Source organism: Passer domesticus, chromosome 10, assembly GCF_036417665.1.
Source record: "Passer domesticus isolate bPasDom1 chromosome 10, bPasDom1.hap1, whole genome shotgun sequence".
NCBI classification, from domain to species: Eukaryota; Metazoa; Chordata; class Aves; order Passeriformes; family Passeridae; genus Passer; species Passer domesticus.
The window spans coordinates 4,138,402-4,158,513 of record NC_087483.1 but is presented as its reverse complement, the minus strand read 5'-3'; the positions used below and the strand labels follow the sequence as shown (position 1 = coordinate 4,158,513).

General features: G+C 51.0%; 1 long non-coding RNA gene across 12 annotated transcripts in view; it reads right to left on the bottom strand.

Annotated features, from left to right (window-relative positions):
- Positions 1-946: 946 nt before the first annotated feature.
- The window catches only part of LOC135308460 (uncharacterized), a 38,941-nt gene continuing 19,775 nt past the window's right edge, over positions 947-20,112 (bottom strand). For 9 of the 12 annotated variants that reach the window (XR_010368884.1, XR_010368885.1, XR_010368887.1 and 6 more), the window contains 3 exons: positions 19,263-19,369; positions 16,460-16,545; positions 9,140-15,707 (listed from right to left, as the gene is read on the bottom strand). This is a non-coding gene — a long non-coding RNA (uncharacterized LOC135308460). The other 3 variants (XR_010368882.1, XR_010368881.1, XR_010368888.1) reach the window with 3 other exon arrangements.

Below are 20,112 nucleotides of genomic sequence, written 5' to 3'. Positions count from 1 at the left end.
TGCCCCTGTGCTTACAAGGACACAGAAGTCAGCCAGGTAGGGCAAAAAATTTCCGTCGATGTCTTTTCGTTGTAAAAATCCTTTTGGAAATGCAGAATAAGTAGGAAAGTCCTGCTACCAAGCCAAGGTTGGTTGTGATCCTGCACCCAGGGAGAGAAGTTCCCTGCTGGGGTGCACCCTGTTAAAACTGCTCCCTGCAGGTCTGGGACTGCCAGGCTGGCTTAGCAAAGCTGGTAAGAAACCCTCAAAAATAACTTGTTAAAGAATGTGTCCCAGCAGAAATGTTCCTGAGGTTGCTTGTGTCTTGCTTGTTTAGGCTTCTCCATCCTCCCCTGGGATGCACCTGGAGCCTGCTCCACACTCCAAACCCCTCTCCTCAGGGTCACTTGGAAGGCTCTTACTGTGGAGAGCAGGACACTCATTCCTGCCCTGACCTCTCTGCAGAAGTGTAGCAGGCACAAGGCCTGCAAGGCCCTGGAGGTCAGAAGCCTGAGCTAGGAAATACCAAGTCAGCATGACTAAGGGTTTAGAAGCCCCTCTCTTCCGCCTTTGGGACCCTGTTATCTCTCTGTATATTCATAGGTCACTTTCCCCTGACCCTTACTATTGGACAGTTTTCAATCCCCCTATAAGGTATAAAAACCCCTAGCTCTGCCCGGTTCGGCAGAGGAGAGCTGTCACTGGAACCTTCGCGGAGACCCCAATAAAAGAACCCTGTGGAACCCACACAGCGCTGCTCCCTCTCTCTCCGCGTCTGCTGCGGCGATACCCAGGGTGACGGCCCCAGGCGAGCTAAAAGAGCTGAAATCACTAAAGAGCTGACTGCAAATCACTATAGCTGCCTGGGCTGCCTGAACCCCCCGCTGGGCGATCCTGGACCCTCGTTGAGCTATCCTGGACAACCGGCCTCCCCGCTGGGCTTCTGCCCCTGGGGGCCATACAGAAGCCTCTCCAGACTCACTCATTCCTCTCTTTGGTTACCTTCACGAAAGTTTTGGACATTTCCCATCCCCAGTTTGCTCTGGCAGCCCCAGCAGTGAATCCCCTGCCCTTCTGAACCCAGATTCTCCTTTTCCCACCTGGCCTTTCATTAGAAAAGCCCTCTCCTCTGAAAAATCCCAGGCTCAAAAATCCCTGACTCCATCTCCAGAGGAGCTCCTCGAGCTGTGCAGGTTTGGGCAGGAGCTCTTCCCCAGCAGCATCCTTGCTCTGCCTTGCTCTCCCCATCCTACACACCCAGGCCTGTGAGCTGCTGTTCTGTAGGAGAATAAGGGGATGAGAGAAATGAAGAGGGATGAGGGGAGGATGGATGTCAGCTCAGGAACATCTGAGTGGAAATGAGAGCTGGCAGTCACCAAGGATCCCAGTTCTTTTTCTGTTATCTGTTTCGTTAGATTTTATTTCTGTTCCAGGAAAACTGGGGGGGAAAAAATGTGTCTGAAGTCAAACAAAACATTTTCTTTTGCTAAAAGGGAAGGATTTCATCTCTGCCTCAGTATTAGAATAATTTCCATTTCAAAAGTGGGCTGTGATTTTAAAATGAAAATCGAGACCATTCTATCCCCAAAGGTTGAAGTGGGATGTTTTGACAGACCTACCTTTTTTTTTTTTTTTAATAAACCTCTGGGGCCCTTTTGCCTGGGATCAATATATCCTTGCAGTGAGCTCTGCATTTGACAAGCAGCAACTTTTCACCAGCTAAACATCCCCTTAAATCTTCATCAGTCGAGGACAAGGCTCAGAGGTGCAGGGTCCTTGTCGAGGTCCCTCTGCCCTTGGATACAGTTTCCTCCATCCTCACCAGCTCCTCGAGGATGTCACCTGGCAATCCCAACAACTCATTAGCACTTAATACACAGCGAGAGGAGCTGGTACCTATTCCTCCCATCCAAAATAATCTCCCAATGTTTGGAAATAAACGGCAGAAATATGTCCCAGCAGGTGTTACCTCTTCAATGTTGTCTTGTTTGTAGCCAGTCACACGACAACATTCCCATAACACCAGAGGTAAGCAGATGGCACTTACTAATTTACACCGTAAATACGCTCTAATGTGTACACTGAGCAGCCACTTCTGTGCGAGGCAGCTCTACCTGGCTCACACAGAGCATTGCAGCCCAAACCCCCCACCTGGGAGCGGGGACAGCGGTGCCGTGTCCCTGCTGCCCGCGGAGGCTCCGTGCCTTTCACCGGAGCAGCTCTGCAGCAGCCGCAGCCACCCACACCCCCTCTCCCCACAGCTGTCAATCGCTCGCCCCGGGCGCCAAACCGGAGGGAATTACACCCAAAGTTATTAGAGGCAGCAAGACTGCAGGCAGCATCAACACAGCATATGTCCCAAAGTAAACAGATTGCGTGGAACTTTCCGGAACGTGCTGAGGGCCCGGCGGTGCCGACGCCGCTCTTCCCAACATGCGGAGCTGTCTGCGGGGAGAGGGACATGTGCTCCCCCAGGGCCCAAAGCTGCAGCTCTGCTGGTGGCTCTGCCAAAGCGCTGCTGGCCCACCCCGCTGCGAGCAGGGATGCTGGAATGGGGAGCTGGAAAATCAAGGAAGGTGCTCTCTTGGCCAGACCACCTGGCATATCCAGTAATGATTGGGGCTGGATGGAGAATTATCAACGCAGATGGGTTTGCATTAAAATAGCTCCGTCCCATCTCCCCCTCCCAGCCCTCCCCTCCTCTCTTCTGCAAGGCGACACAGTTGAAAACTGGTGAGTTTTTAATTTTTTCAAGATTTTTTTTTAAGTTCTGGAAAGAGGCACAAGTAAATGGGCAGCAAAAGGAACCCAACATCACCGAGGGATCTAAAAGATGTAACTTTTTTTGCTGAAGGTGGGGGAGCACCAGCCCACCCTTCTTGCTGTGGACACTGTGGCTGCAAAGGGCCGTGGCACAGAAGGAAGGACACCACAAGAACTGCAGTGTAGCTTCCAACTCCGACCTGCCAAGAGCACCCAGCCTGCCTGTAAATCCCTGTCTGTGTTGCCTAATGCAGGGGTCAATCCCAAATCCAGCTGCCCCCCTTCCTGCTTGGAGACCTTGGCAGTGTTGCTCAGAGGCCTTGTCCCCAGCGTCACCTGCGTTCAGCAATGGCTGCGAGTGAGCACCGAGGGTAAAAACCCAACCAGAGACATCAGGAGGTTATGATAAAAGGTTCACGGCATAACACCATCCCTGCAGGATTTAAAACCCACAAGCTGTCAGATCTGAGCAAGGGGAGCCCCACATCTGGTGCAGCAGCTGCCCAGTGCCCCCTTCTCCTGCAGCCACCCCAGAGCCCACGCCAAGGGCTGGATGCAGAACATCACCCACACTGCAGAGTCTGCACTGGGAAGAGGAAATTCACTCCAGCTGCCAGCTCTGGCTGATAAGACAATCTCCTTTCATCTCTTATTGCCTCTCACTCCACCCCTTCACTCTTTATTTTCTTTTTGGTTGCACCCACGGGCCGGTGCTGCCCTGGGTGCCCTGCGTCACACTGATGTCAGGGAGGCAGCCAGGGCCACGATCATGGGGCTTCTTTCACAACCTGCCTGCCCTGGGGACTCTCATTAATCAAGATCTGCAGATAACAGCCCTGCAGAACGACTGCCAGCAGTCCCAAGGGAGCCCACACTGGTTTTTCCAAACAGCCGCCCTGGCAGAGCTGGAAAAGGGCAGGTACAGGGCTGGAGGGGCTCCAGGTGTGTGCACTGTGGCAGCGCTGGCCTTGGAGAACCCTGGTCCAGTGGAAGTAGAACCCTGTCCATGGCAGGGGCGGGGAATGGAATGAGCTTTAAGGTCCCTTCCAAGCCAAACTCCTCTGTGATTGCTCCAGGGTTGGCACAGGACCTTCTGCATCCACCCTGGGACAAAAAAGTAATGGATTTGGCTGCAGGCCTCTGGCTCTCGGGCAATCCTTCTTGTTTATCCATCCCATCCTGCTGGCTCAACACTCGGCTGTGGATATTGAGCATCAGCCCTGTCAGGTGACATCGGAGTCATCCCACCTCCACATGGCAGGGAGAGAAACAAGACTTCAGTTTCAGTTTTCCCTTCTTCTTGGAGATCTTTACAAAAGAAAAGGTGAAAAATCTTTAAAAGTTTCCCAGCCCTACCTCCTTCTCCTTCATGCCTGCTCCCAGCTGGAAAACAAGGATTACATTAGCTGCTGGATTTCTCTTGCTCAAGGACGGTTATTTGCATGAGTTTGTGCTAAAGCCCTGGTTTTGGGAAGAGGGCATGAATTTAGGGCTCATTTCAAGCCACAACCCTCATTTTCAGAATGTGACCCCTCCTCCTGCATAATGAAAATCCATTCCTTCTCTTGGGTGGGGGGGGATTCATTATAGGCAGAGGAGACCAGTGTGGTTTGCACATGGAAAAGAATTACTATGAGACACTTAAAACATTTTTTTAATTGATGTGCTCCCAGTCTCCTGATTGCTGGTGGATAATTAAGTCAATTAACAGGCATCTGTTTATTTATTTCCCTTATTGATGGATGTAAGCAGTTTGGGTAGCAGTTTGTAACAAGGGCCCGCTGCAGCTTGCCCGCCGATCCATGAATATTCAGGCAATCACTGCACTCCATCTACAGGACCTGCTCCTCCACCTCCAGGAACCTGGGAATGAGCTCCAGGGTGGGCAGGGATGGGACAGACTGTCAGCCTGGGGCTGGGATCCTGCCCTTGGTTGGACAGGGCTTGGAGCAACCTGGTCTGGTGGAAGGTGTCCCTGCCCATGGCAAGGGGTGGAACGAGATGGGCTTTAAGGCCTCTCCCATCCCAAACCAGTCTGTAATTCCGTGATTCTAAATTCCCTTCTAATCTGCATTTTGGCAAAGTCCCTTGGGCACTCTCAAAGTCGTCTTGGGCTGGTTTTGCATCCCTCCTGCAGACCAAGGCTTCAGCATCCCTCAGGAAGCATTTGAGGGCAGCTCATGGAGCCTGGAAAACAGCAGCCACCTGCCCTCAGCCCGCGGGGAGATTTGGTCAGGTTGAACACCTCACCCCAAGCCCGGCTCTCCTCTGCTCCCCACATCCATGTGCTTCCCGGGGGGCTGGGGGAGGAGCACCACCAGGAAAGCAGCACTTCCCTGGGAGTTTGTCTGTCTTGGGATCATCCAGGCGGATCTCCACCCAGCCTGCTGACTCTCCTGGGAGTCTCCCCAGGGCCTTTTTGGGGTCACCAGAGCACAGGGGCAGCACTGTCCCCACGATCCTTGTGAGACACGCTCCGCATGCCCAGAGCCAAGGCTGCGAGCCCGGCCAGCCACGCTCCCGCATGGACCAAACACCTCCCCGCGCTGCCTTCAAAGAGTTACTTCATCACAGGCAGCACAATTAAGGAGGCCTGGGAGCCAGAGAAAAAGGGATTAGCAGGCTCTGGGCAGAGCATTCATCACGGCGAGCAGTTCTGCAGGGGCGCATCTGCTGCTGACTCCTCTCCTGCAGACGCACCGGTTTTATTGCCGTGTCAGCACCGGGGATGTTTACTCTCTCCTGGAGCCCAAGCCCTGCAGCGCTGAACACGCTGGTTTTCCACGAGCTGGGGGGAAAAGGGATGCTCCCAGACTGGGGAATTACCATCAGCACCTCGGAGGAGGCTGCACCAAATGTGGTTGTGGGGCTCCCCAACCCCTGCCTGCGTGCCTGCGAGAAGGGAGGGCAAGGCTCCTAAGCACCCTTTCAAAATTCCTCGGGTTTGGTAAATTAATTAGTTTAAACGAGCAATTAGATCTCAGCTGTAGCTCTGCTGGATGGCTGCATCTTCCCCTGTCCCACTGTTCAAATTAGAGTTTTGGGGTTTTACAGGAAAAAGCATGGGGGCTGGGAGTGAAGTCAGACATGGAAGAAAACAGGGATGACAGTGGGTGAGGGAGGGCACAGGTGGGAGGGTCATCTCCAGGGTGCAGGGAGATGGTCATCCTTGTTTCTCCATGGCGCTGGAGATTTGGCCAAATCCTGCTGCTGGGTATCTCCAGGTCGGTCTCGTTTCAGAGCTCACAGAAATTTGCCATCCAGTTTTGAGACAACTCAAAAAAGCCCAACAAGAGCTCCAGGAAAGCCCTCCAATTTACAACAGAGCAGGAGGCATCGTAATAACAATAATAACAGTAATGATAATTGGATGAAAGTTTGCTGTAATGAACTGGCTGCAGCCCAAAGCTGCCTAACAGACTCAATTTCCATGAGTCGCTGTCGCTCAGTGAAGGCACCAGAGAAATTCACATCCCATGGCTTTGTTGATAAATAAAGGATCCCTTCGTGGCAGTGCAGAGCTGGGACCTTTCTTCCACCCACACTGACCCCAGAAAAGCCAACTCGGTCGTTGATGCCCCTGGATCCCTGGCCAGGCTGGAGGGGGCTTGGAGCAACCTGGGATAGTGGAAGGTGTCCCTGCCCATGGCAGCAGGTGGAATGGGATGGGCTTTGAGGTTCCTTCCCACCCAAACCAGTGTGTGATTCCAAAATTCCACAATAATTGCACACTCTGAGCCCTCCTTGAATTCTTCTTAGAGTCTCTGGAAGACAGCTGATGGAGACATTTTCCTGGGCAAATGAAATTATGTGCTGCCCCCCGAGGAAACAATTTCTCTTCTGCACCTTTTCCTTAATCCCACACCATGTAAGAGATGGTTGATTTATAGATTTTGGAGGCTCTCTTTTCTCCCATTGCTGCCAGAAATGAAATGGAGCAGGCACGTCCTGCCCTGGCTGAGGTTTCCGTGCATGTGCCAAGCACTCTCCGTGTCCCCCATGGACAGAGCATGCAGGGATGAGGTCATGGAGGGTTTCAAACAGCACCTGGGACTCTAAAGATGGCAGGGAGGAGGGGCATCCTGACCACAGAAAGGGGTACTTGATCAGAATTCCAGGGAGGAGAGGGAAAAAAGGTGGAAGGTTTTGGGGGCCTTTACAGTCCAGCCCAAGCAGGGCCACTGTCACAGTTAGAGTTAGAGTTAATAATTACCTCTGCCTGATATCATCCTCTCCCCAGCCCTTTACACATGGAGCCAACACAGAGCAGTAGGGGAAAGATCCAGCAAGGATGAGACCTCTGGAGACACAGGGAGACGGGGGGGAGATATCCCATCCCTGCATCCCTGCCAAACCCCACTCCCTGAAGGGGCAGAGCTGCATCCTGGTATTCCCCAGGAGAGAAACAAACCTAAACCAACCAACCAAAATAAACAAACAAACAAAAAGCTCCCCCAGACAAAACAAATAATTTAAAAAAACCCAATTCTTCCCCACAAAAAACCCCAAAAGTCTAGCCCCCTCAAAATACAGTACTCCAAAGAAACAAAAAAAAAAAAAAAAAAAAATTAAAAACAGACAAACCCCCAAGAAACTCAGCCCTCCCCCAAAAAATTTAAAAACCCAACACCTAAAAAAAAAATCCCCCAAAAATATCCCCAAACAAACCCACTGTCAAAAAAACCCCCAAAAATGAAACAAAATCCTAACCCCCCCAAAACAAAAAAACCCAAAAAACCTAGAAACAAATTAACTAACTAACTAACTAACTAACTAACTAACTAACACAAAATTAAATCAACCCCCCCTGCCAAAACTCCCTCAAAAATAAAAAACCTCCTTCAGAATCATCCCCCTCCCCAAAACCTCAGAAAAACCTTCAACAAAACAACAGGTTTTGCTTTGAACATGGAAAACTCTCTGCAGGGAAGTGAGATGCTGCTCTCCACATCCATCCTGAACTTCCCAACAAACCATCCTGGGGCAGCACCTACCCTTGGCCAAATCTGTGCATGTCCACCACCCCCTGGTTTTGTCTCCTTTGGCCTTTCTTGGGGACATCTCATCCTTCCTGAGCTGTCCAGGCCTCGCAAGTGTTTGGAGCTGCTGCCCCTCAAGGGAGGAAGGGGCTGCTCTGGGCTCCTGTTCAACAGGAACATGAAATAATCCTCATGGCATCATCTCGTCTGGCCTTGCCTCTGCTCCAGCTGCTCCTGCCTCTCCCCTAGAGGTGCGGCTGCCTTGGAGGAGCTCTGGTGTGGAGGAGGAGAGGTTTTGGCATTTGGCTCCCCCCAGTGCCCCCTGAACTTTCTGGGCTGGTGGGGTTGCTCACACCACAGCAAAGACAAACATGCTTTTCCTGGATCTCCCTCTAGAAGGAACTCAGGAAGAGTTTGGGGGGCTAAAACTAGAAAACAAAAAGAATTGAAACCCCTAATTAAGCTGGAGGCAGCAGCACAACAGATAACAGGGTCTCCGTGCCTAGGGTTTAGGGTGTGTTGAAAGCCAACAGGGATACAATCCTACAGGAAACTCATCCTGCTGCTTCCTCAGCTCCTGCCATGACTTTGGGTCAAACTCACATTCCTATGGGAACAGTGGACACCTTTGGGACTAACTGAAAATCACAAAATCATGGAGTAGTTCAGGTTGGAAAGGATCTTAAGACATCATCTTGTATCACCCCCTGCCATGGGGAGGGATACCTGCCATTATCCCAGGTGGTTCCAACCCCATCCAGCCTGCCCTTGTACACTACCAGGGATGGAGAGTCCACAGCCTGGACTTGCTCCCTGTTTTCTTGGTGCCCAAAAATCCTCTCACAGAAAGTACGGACTTTCCCCTTGTATCAGCACTACCAGGGACCCTCCTCTCTCAGAGAATTTCCCCAGACATGCTACTGCTGCACAAGGTGCTGAGGCTGGACTGGCAAACACACCGAGGACTGATACAGGCTGAGCTTGGAAAGGGGAGAGCAGAACTGTCAGCTTCCAGGGTACAACAAACAGAGATTCCTCTGATATTCACATGTTCACCAGGAGAAAAAATTATATTGAAAGCATCCCGTGCCAGAACAGAACTTCCAGAACAGCCCTTGCAGTGACTCTGGCAGGGATGGTGGGTGGGAGTGTCATCCTCACAATTAGGTACAAACCTGATTAGGTACAGACCTGATGACAGGGGGATCTGGGACACATTTCTGGAGGTTTTGAGATCCTGTCTCCTCTTACCTCTGCACTTGTGGGGAGGGAACTCCCAGCACTCCTTCCTTCTCCTGCAGCTGGGAGCAGGTGCTGATGCATCTCTTTGCTACACTGGGTGCTCCAAGCTCTCCTCTTCATCCTCACGGATGAGCTTTGTGTCTGGCTGCAGCCTTCAGTGCTTCAGGGCTGGATCACAGGATCAGAGAATCCCAGAATGGCTTGGGTTGGAAGAGACCTTAAATCCCATCTTGTTCCAACCCCCTTCCATTGTCCCAGGTGGAGTGTGACACTGCCATGATCCTTCCTCACACAACTCCCTGCGAATGGCTGAGGGATGGACCAGCCAATGCTCAGGGAGAAAGGGAAAACCTCCCAGGACTGCTGCCTGCCCCATAGTGCCTGGAGCAGGGCAGCCACACAATGGAGGGATTACAATGAGCCCATAAATCAGTCCAGGGAAAGCAGGGAGCATAAACACCCCTATGATCCCTGAATACACAGGGAAGTGGATTTATAAGCAGAGGCAGGAGTTTTAATAAATACCCATTCCTGGGGAAACTCCTCCTCTGGCACCAGCAGAGTGGAGCTGGTGGGATGGCTGGTGTCCCGTGGGCACAGAGAGAAAATGGTGCCCAGGGGACCCATCTGCCTGGCACTGGGGATGTGGCTAATGTGACTTGAAGCACCCTGGGATACAGGAAGGTGTCCCTGCCTATGGCAGGAGGTGGAACTGTGTGGTCTTTACAGGCCCTTCCAACCCAAACCATTCCATGTACAAACACGTGCTTTTGGAGCTGTGCCCACACCACTGCCTTCCCTCCACCCCATGCTAGATTTAAACCAAAGCAGCATCTGAAATGATTGCCCCAAACCTCCCTGCCAGCTGCCAGCTACATTTTCTGGCCCACAAGCCCCTGGAAACCCATTCACTGAAGGATGCAAGGAAATCTTCAAATGTGATGTGGCAGCCTTTCCTTCCCTTGTTACAGGCAGCCCTTCCTCAGGGATGAGCCCTGTATTTATGCCCTCGGCTCTAGAGGATGCTCAAGCAGGCTCCAGCTCCAGGGGGACAGGCAGCATCTGACTCCATCCTCCTAAATCCCTGACTCTTCCAAATTCCCCATCCTTCCAAACCACCCTGCAGGGGACCAGGCTCGGGGTGAACTCCAGCCCCCGACGGCCACAGAGGCAGCTTTTCCCCTGCAGCTTTCTGCTTGCTTAAGCACTGCTTCTGCTATTAAATTCAGAAAAGCAATAACATCCCCAGCAATAGATGCCACTCACGATAGCTCAGGGAGCAGATAAGGCTCCCAGAAATGTGTTATTCCTGTTCAAAGCCTTGGTCACAGTGACCTCCACAGATACTTTAAACTCAAGCTGGTTTAAATTTGGTTCTTTGTCATTGCATCCACTTTTTAAGGAAACTTTCAGTGATCCTAAGCCCTGCTCATATCTGCTGTGCTCTGGTTTCTTTCTTCTTTTAATGGGGCAAAGACTAGTTTATTAAAAAAAAGATTTCCATCTCCCAGAAGACAGACTGCCCTTGGCCCAAGCAATTGTGCCCCCCACCCCTCTTCTTCTCCCTCCTCCCAGGAGATGGAAACGAGCCCTTTGATGGGATGTGTTGGCACCTTACAGGGATCCTGTAAATTAAAAAAAAAATTTAAAAATTAAGAAGCAGAGTCAGTTTGCTTCCCACTGACCCCCAAAGCTGGGGAATGTTACTGCTTTAGGATGCAACAGTCCTACGGCATTCCCACACTGCATCCCTGGCAGGAGACGGGACCTGCAGCTCTCCCACTGCTGCCACTGAGGTGTCCATCACCATCTAGGCCCCAGCTCTGCACCACACAGCTCTGCTTCAGGCTCCTGAGGTGCAGGCAGGCATAAAACTGGTTTTTTCCCCAAAAAGGCTCCCTCCTGCCCTCGGATATCAAGGTTTTTTTGGCACCCTCACATCTCCTCCCGGCCAGGACAAGTCCTGGTGGGCACAGCCAGGACCAGGCTGGCTCCTGGAAGGGGCAGAGACCAGAACAGCCAAAGCCAGGTAGGCTGGGCAGCTGGAGAGAGAGGGCCAGGGTGATTTCATGGAGCCCCACATGGAAAAGCTCCCCTGTCCCTGTCGCCACACCATTTTCAGTGCAGAAGCTGAAGACACACACGGCTGCATCCCAAACCCCTCCGTGTAATTACAGATCCACGGTTTCTTCTGGGCTTCCACTTATTTAATCATCCTTTCTCATCTGCCTCTAATACCCTGAGCTCTGTCAGAGGGCAGAAACACAGCCTTTACGTCCAGAAGGACAAGAGTTCCCTGCAACAGCTGCTATATTTAACAGAAAAAATACACTGGGTTGCCATGGCAACCCTGGCTTCTAAAAATAGACCTGCCATATCCAGCACAGCCCAGAGCACAGGCAGTGCTGACGGAAGCTGCTTTCCCTAAGCGCTGGGGAATGGGAGTAAACTTTTATTCCTGGCTGGAATCGCCACGGAGCAAGCTGTGCACAAAAAAAAACCACACGAGCCTTTGCTAATTAAAGCCTCGTGTGAAGGATCCCCACTTCCCCGGGCTCAAGGACTGATCCCTGAACTGCAGTTCCAGGGATCAAAAGGGTGCTTTGGGAATGGGGGCAGGGCTGAAGCCAGCTGGATGAAATGGAATGGTGGTGCTGGATGTGGCTGGTTTTCCTGCTGGCACTGACACACTGAGGCTCAGAGGGCCAGGTGCCCACGGCCCTGGCAGCAGGGTCACCCCCAGCCAGTGGAGCTGCCGGGGTAAGGCTGGCTTTGGGCACCCTCAAGGGGCACCCAGCCTTGCCTTGAGTGCTTCAAATGACCTGCAGAGAGCCAAGATGGGGATGCACAGTTTCCAAATGGCCTTTTCCCCCCTTCCACCAACAAAACCAGTTCTCTGGGCATTGAACCAGGAGCGTTCTGGTTCCCCACTGGAACACAGACCCTGTCACCAAAACACACCCCGAGCTCCCCACAGCAAGAGCCAGCTGAGCATCCCCCAAAATCTGATTAGCAAGGCTGGGTAGTCACAGCCTGCCTAGGAACAGCAGTTGCTTCCCATTGCACTCCAAGCCTCCAGCCATCTCCCTAACTCTCCTTGGCATTTCTTGCTCCGAGTGGAGGGCGGGCCTCTGGCAGATCCCAGCCCTGATCCTGGGTGGAAGGATGGCAGTGCCCTCCCCACGCTCTCCCCAAGCAGCCCTGGTTTCCAGGAACCCTTGAGCACAGAGGTGGAGGGCTGAGTGCCTGCTGGAGGAGGCACAGTGCTGCTTGACTCCTGCTCTGCTCCCGGGAGGAAGGGCTCTTCAGGAAGAAAACACTTCAGCTTGGTGTAGCACTCTATGTGTGTGTGTGTGTGTGTGTGTGTGTGTGTGTGTGTGTGTGTGTGTGTGTGTGTTCTTTTTTTCTTCCCCCCCCACTTAAGAAAAAACAGATTGCCAGACCTGATGGGAGCCTAGGCCAATCTAGTGCAATATTTCCTCTGTTTCGTCGTTGGTACCAACAGCTTCGGAGCAGGGTGAGAGGAGGCCATGAGGATGCTAAGGGAGCCAGGCTGGGAGAGCTGGGGGGGCTCACCTGGAGAGGAGAAGGCTCCAAGGAGAGCTCAGAGCCCCTTGCAGGGCCTAAAGGGGCTCAGGAGAGCTGGAGAAGGACTGGGAACAAGGGCTGGAGGGACAGGACACAGGGAATGGCTCCCACTGCCAGAGGGCAGGGATGGATGGGATATTGGGGAGGAATTGTTCCCTGGCAGGGTGGGGACACCCTGGCCCAGGGTGCCCAGAGCAGCTGTGACCAAACACCAGCAGCAGGCGGGGCTCTCTTGACTCTCCTGACTCATCTCCCACCCGTGGTGGCCACGTGGACATTGCCTCCCCTCGGCACAGGCTTGGCAGGGGCCGCAAGGGCCTCCCTGAAGGCCTTCAGTTCTGTTTGCCTCATCCCTCCTCATCCTGACCCAGTTCCTGGCCAATCCCTATGGCCATGCGCTCCCTGCAGAGAGGACAAAACACTGGATGTTTCTCTGGCTGCCTCCACAACCCATGATGTCTTGTACAGTTCCTGCTCTGTGCCTTCCCCCAGCCTCTGGAAGCAGAGCGCACTTGTCCTCCTCTATTTTTTGTCATACCTGGCCCACTTTTACACCTGCCATGAATCCCTTTCCCCCCTGCAGTGCCCAGAATGGTGTTTCTGCAGCTGAGGCTGTGTCAGCATCACAGAAGCACCTCCTTGTCACCGACAAGGGCAGCAAATTCGTACCCAAATAAATCCCTACTTCTGCAAAAGCATGTGAAAGAAAAGACTTTAATGGTGAATAAACTCCCAAAGTGGCCAAATGGAAAGGGAGTGGATGAGATTTACACTCTGTGCCACGGTGTGAGGGCAGGGGATGCAGCTCCTCTGGCTCAGCACTGGGAGGATGGAGGGAGGGATGTTGGCTGCTGGGGCTGCTGCTTTTAGAGCAGGGCAGGGAGTGAGGTGCACGGAGCCTGTTGCTGCTAATGGTGTTTGTGTTTAGAGCCTAAACTCAGATCATGGGAAGATGATTTAGAAGGAAATCCTTTAGCATGAGGGCAGTGAGGCTCTGGCCCAGGGTGCCCAGAGCAGCTGTGGCTGCCCCTGGATCCCTGGCAGTGTCCAAGGCCAGGCTGGACACTGGGGCTTGGAGTAGCCTGGGATAGTGGAAGGTGTCCCTGCCATGGCAGGGGCATGGAACTGGATGAGTTTAAGATCCCTTCCACCCCAAAACATTCTGGGATTCTATGAAATAGATTTCACCAGGGCATCCTTCCCTCACCAGAAGAGTTTCCACCACTCAGTAAGGCCAGACCAGGTGTGGAGGTAACAGCAGCCTGCATGTCCAGGCCCAGCCATGCCGTGCTCATGGTCAGGTGGGTGCTTTCCCAAGGAAACCCGGCTCCTGACAGCTCTGTCCCAGCCCCAACCTGCTGCCATCAGCCACAGGAATGCAACAACAGCCCTGCACAAGCCCACACCGACCCATGGAGCTCATGGCCCACACGTGGGCTGAGCTCTGAAAGTGAAACATGAGAGAGGTCATAGAAGGTGCTCAAGACTGACAGGGGATGAGGCAGGACAAACACAGTAAGATGCTTCATTTTATGTGGATCCGGACGGATTTATCTCAAGGTTTGCTGGGACCCCTGGGAGAAACTATGTAGGTGGAACATTCCTGGCCCCAAAATCAATGAGGTGCATCACAGCAGAGCCAGAGCAGCAGCACAGCCAGGCAATGACTCCAAACAGGAGGTGACATCCCAGAATTCTGCATCCCTGGATGTCCCCCATCACAGACTCTCACCTCTCTCCTGGTTTCATGCCACCAGGCTGGCTCAGGTTTTTGTCCTGTCCTTGCAGACATCCCTCATCCTTTACCCTCACTTCCGGCAGAATAAAAATGAGAAAAATCCTAGCAGGACATTCCTGTTTCATCAGGAATCCATGGAGAACCCACATTACAAGCCAAGGGACACCATAGGTACATTTAGTCTGCTGGACATTATGATTTTTGACTCCACTGCTGTCCCAGACCATGGAATCCCAGACTGGTTTGTGTTGAAAGGGCCTCAAAGCTCATCCTGTTCCACCCCTGCCATTCCAGGGACACCTTCCACTATCCCAGGCTGCTCCAAGCCCCATCCACCTTGGCCTGGGACACTTGCAGGGATCCAGGGGCAGCCACAGCTTCTCTGGCCACCCTGTGCCAGGGCCTCACAGAGGCTTGTCCAGCCTTTCCTCCAACAAAACCTGATTCAGCCACACTGAATTTTGCCTTGGGTTTCCTTGCTTTGCTCCAAGTCCAGCTGGGTCTCTCTCCAGGAGCCAGGAATTAGGTAGCACAGCTACTCCAAAGTAAATTGCCCTACAATTTCTTTTCCATAGCAAGAGGGTTGTTTTCTTAGGGCAAACCACTTTTATCCTTGAGGAAAATGTCAGCAGGAGGAATAGCCAGGGAAAACTTGGCCATGCTGCTGTCCTGGAGTTACTATCAGGTATAAAAAGGCCAGTGAGTTTCCCCTCTACAGTTTTTGTGGCCAAGTTCTTTAACTTTCCCCCAGCTCAGCTGAGGATGTCAGAGCTGGGGTTCCCTATAAATACTCTCAGCCTGTGCTGGGGAGAACAAACCAAAAGGGCACAGAAACCATGGAGCTGCTCCAGCCAGGGAGAAACGTCTGTAATTAATGTAGTGGGAAAATTACAGGTTTATATGGCCCCCCCAAACACAAGAGCAGACATCCATTTCCTGCAGGGCTGTGGACGCCTGCCAGCCCACAAATAAATCACAAAACCACAAAGCCAACAAGGAAGAAAAAAAGGGGAATTATCACAGAGGATGCAGCAGCCTTTTGTACCAGGAAAATCACCAGCGTCTCCACCAGACATCTATTGTTTGTCAATAATATTCCCTGATGCTTCCCACCATTTGGGACTGAGATGGGGAGGGATATTCAAGCAGAACAACAGAGGTCTCCTTGGATTTTGCAAACTCCAGAGGCACAGCCAAGGGGTGGCTTGGGAGATGTACTGACCTGCCCCAGAGGCGTTTGTGGGACCAAACCCAAACAAACCCACAGCAAACCTGATATTAAATAGGTTTTGGCAAGGGTGAAAAGATGGAATAAACCCAAAGCTGCCAACTTTCCTCCAGGAAGAGGGTGTCTGGAGGGCAGGGATGGAGCACTCAATGGTCTGGCAGCACCTCCAGAGGGATCACATCCAGTGATGCTGGAGATTAAGAATAAGAGAACAAACAATTTCAGTGAGGACTTGCAGTCTGACTCCCACGCATTTTCCCTCCCCTTGCCTGTCCCCATGGAGGTTTAATGGCCTGGGCCCCCACTTCACAGCACCCTGGATTCCCTGAGAGCCTCTCCATTGCCTTCCAGCTGCCTCTGGCTCCAGCAGAGGGATCATGACAGCAGCTTTACAGCTTCCCCTGTGTCCCATGAAGCTGGGCTGTGTCAGCACCAGGGGACTGGAGGAGAAGGTCCATTAGTGGGGTTCTGAAGGGCAGTTCCTGTTTTCTGCACCACCCAGGGCTTGTAAATGAACCGTGGGTGGGTGCCATGCTTCCCAGGGTATATTGTGGCTACAGAAACCCTGACAAATGTATCAGCACTCCCAAGTGGGTTTTTTTCTTTTCCACACTGAGCTGAAGCGCTTTAGGGGGCACTCAAAACCATCCTGTGCTGCTTACAGGGAAGCTTCTCCACCACCTCTATCCCTGCCACAGGAATGCTGAATCTCATGGATTGCAAGGGACCCTAAAGGCCATCCAGTTCCAACTAGACCAGGTTGCTCCCAGCCCCTTCCCACCAGGATGAGGTAGGTTTATCTCCCCAAACCTCCTGATTTCACTGCCTGGCCACCAAATCTACACCATAACCAGAGGTCCCACGACCAGGGATAGCTGTGAAGAAAGTCCTCCCCCTATTCCAGGTGTGCCCATCCCAAATCCTCAGCCCTCCTGCTCTTACCCTGCAGTGGGGAAGCAAAGTCAGGGAATAGAGTAAAATGCTTCCCTGCACCTCAGGCACTTCAGCTTTTCCTTTCCTTCCTTGGCCTGCTTAAAACAAAAACAAAAACAAAAAAAAAAAGGAAAAAAAAAAAAAAACAAAAAAAAAAAGAAAAAAACAACCCACCAAAAAATAGAGAGAGAAAGAAATTGTATTTATTCACACACACAAGACTGAAACATTTGCTTAGGAGAAAATCTCACTGATTCTTGGCTGTTATTCCAGATGCAGGGAGAACAGCAGCCCTTAATGTCTGCCTGCTCCTCAGTGATTTGTGCTTTTGTGCTTTGAGCAACGTTCCCAATTCTGATAAAGGTATTAGTGCATTTCATGGGCTGAATTATAAATTATGAGATGCAAAACCATCTATTTATGCACTTCAGTGCTGAGAACTTACATGCAAAACAAGACACTCAAGCTCTCAAAGTTCCCACAGCAGCTCTCTCCGCTCTGCACAGACAAAGCACCGAAATTATTTGGCTGTGTTTATGAGGGACACATTTCAGGGATTAGGGCAGGAATACACATCTCCTAGATGTTTCCACAGCTCAGAGCAGTGGCTCCTGCAGCAGTATCCTCTGAGCTGGGTCCAGGGCAAGCTCCCTCTTGAGCTCAGCATGACCAAATGGCACCCAAGATAAGGACATTGAGGATAAACACATCTGGAAGTGGCTCCCTAGCTGCAAAGAAATGCTTATTAACACACTTTTTTTTAGGGTAAAAATTGAGCAAAACTAAAATGTAGCAAGCACAGATTTGAGTTTGGGGAAGGAGTTTGGGGAGTTTGGGGAAGGAGGGGAGGGGAGGGGAAAGCTGTCCCCAAAGCAGAGCATGCCCAGCACTGCAAACAGCAGATTAATCCTTTGTTATTTGTGTTTCTACTTCCTTTTAACCAAAAGAATCACAGAATCATTAAGGTTGGGAAAGACCTCTAAGATCATAAGTCTAACTGTGAATTCAAGAGCACAAAAGCATTTCTCTGAGCACCACATCCACATGCCTTTTGAACATTTCCAGCATTGGTGCCCCTGGGCAGCCTGGTCCAATATTTGACCAACTTTCCAGTGGGGAGATTTCCCCCTCTTTCCACTCTAAACCTCACCAGGCACAACCTGGAGCCATTCCCTCTTGTTCTATCCCTTGAACTCCAGAGCCTTGCCCAGCTCCGTTCCCTTCTCAGGACACTCATCCCAACAACACGGTGGAAGAACAGGAAAGGGAGCTGCACTACCCCAGAGCAAAGCTTTTCCCCTTCATTTTTACAAAGAGGAAGTTAAAAAACACATATTAAAAAAAAAACTAAAAAAAATGTTTAGGCTAATTGTAAACTGAAAGTTTATATTCCTTAGTTGGATTTCGAAAAACAAAGTTTGCTTGGCTCAAAGTCAAATGTTTAATTTGACCGAAAAGCTTTAACTTTGCTTAAAGTTTCTTAGAATCTTAGGAATCAGAGGACTGAACAGCTTATTTTAAAAAAGGAAAATAATAAAGCACTCTCCCCATCAGGGTTTGAGGCAGGTGACAGCAATAAGCAGTGAAAAAAGAGCAGCAGTCTGTGTTCACAGAAAATGCCTCAGCTTGCCCATGTGCCCACAAGGATGCATCAGTTCATGTTGTCAGAACTGCCCTATTTAAAAATAATAATACTTAAATGTTCCCTCAGCCAGATGGAAAGAGGGGGTGATGCCTGGGCAGGAAATGGAGCCAAGTGTCCCAGCCAGGACTGCTGAAGTGTCCTGATGAGGGAGGGCCAGATCCCATATCCTGCTCTTGTCCTGCACCATGAAGTGGCTGCTGTGCAGAGCTCACCTGTGCAGCCATGGCTCTACTTCATCTGCCCCTCTGCATTCTGCTTTGAAGCCCTTGCAGCACCCCAGAGATCAGCTCATCGCTTCCCCACCACTCCCTGTCCATCAGTATTCCTCAGAAATTGCTGTGTGAGTGCATACATCTGCCTATAGCTCCAGCTGACAGGAGGAGCTCATTGTGCTTGGGTTTAGGAACACTTTGGAAAAGCTTAGAGCCCATCTCCCATCCATTTCATACAATCATAGATCCACTAAACTTGGACAAGACCTCCATCAAGCCCAGAATGGTGTCTTTCCTTCTCTGTTTCCAAGAGATGAGATTTCCCTTCATTTGAGACTTCTCTAACAAACCAAAAACACATATTCACCCTCATTAGCAGTTTGCTGGTGTATTTTTCCAGGCTTTCAGTGCTCAGTGCCAGCGGCTCCACATGGAAGCTCCAGGAGCAGGCTCTGGGCAGTGGAATTCTTGCCTGACACAGGGCAGCTCCAGCAGGCTGCAGGAGCAGGCTCTGGGCAATGGAATTCTTGCCTGACACATGGCTTTTGGGGGCAGCCACCTGAGCCTGCTGTGTCTGAGACCATTGCCCTAAATTCTTGCTGCTCCTCTCCATTTTCCCAGCCACGATCCGATCCCAGGGGGAAGTCGACATTCCCTGCAGCTTCTTCCACTGCCCAATGAAGCATCAGGAGAGCAGCAGCTTTTTTTTGTGCTGCTACCCTCTGGATCTGAAGGATACTCCTGAACTTTAGCCTGGCTCTTGCTCCTGGCCCCTCTCTGAGGCTTTGATCCAAGGAAGTCTCTCGACACATTCCCCTCACTGTGCTGAGGAATTCAGCACTGCAGTATCTTGCATTGCAGATTATTTTTAGGGATGATCCAATTGAGACTGATAAAAATAAGAAAGGAGCTGGAGAATCTTTGCTGGAGCTGACTGTGAGATGCTGTAGCTTACCGGAGCCTTGTGGCCAGAGTGGGATTCCTGATCCAAGAGCACATCCCAGAACAGGTCAAGGGTTTATCCACAGGGCTCGATGACCCGGTTGTGCTCCCACCAGCACCCTACAGGACAAAAAACAGGGATCACCACAGATAAACACAGATAGCTGCATGCCAAAATATCCAAATTTTGTTTCAAAGTTGAGGAAACATCACCCATAGCTGCCAAGGACATCCTAAGCAATAGTGGCCAGCCAGACAGGTGATGCACTGCTGAATTTCACTGAAAGCCCTTAAAAATTATTATCAGATCTTTAATAAACTCAGCTGGGCTGTGTAACCACAGCCCTCACCATGTGGCTCTCAACTGAAGAGATGAGCAGAAAGCAGTGAGACATCTCCCTGTGGCATATGCCCAGACTCCAGAAAGTGTTTGGGGCAAAATTCCAGAGCACAACAAAGGACAAAAACTGATATTTTTTTTTTCTTTTCACTGATGTGAAGAAACAGGATTTGCTTTCAACTGGTTGGTCAGTATTGCCTGGGGAAAGAAAGTTAAAAAAAAAAAAAAAACCCGCCCTCAAGAGATGACATGTCTAAACCAGTCACATAGAGGTATTTATTTTTTTAAGAAGGGACTTTTCCCTGGGTTTTTTTTTTTTTTTTTTGGTCAGGTTGATTATTGCCAACAGTATTTTAACATCTGCTGTGCCTGCTGACCTACCACATTTACCCTACTTACACTAATTAAACTTTAATTAAGCTTGCTAGATGTTCATCTAACATCAAAAGTAAGGTAAAGGCTTTGCCAAGCAAAGGTCTTGGCATGGCTGGCAGTTTGGGTTTACATAATTTTATTTATACAT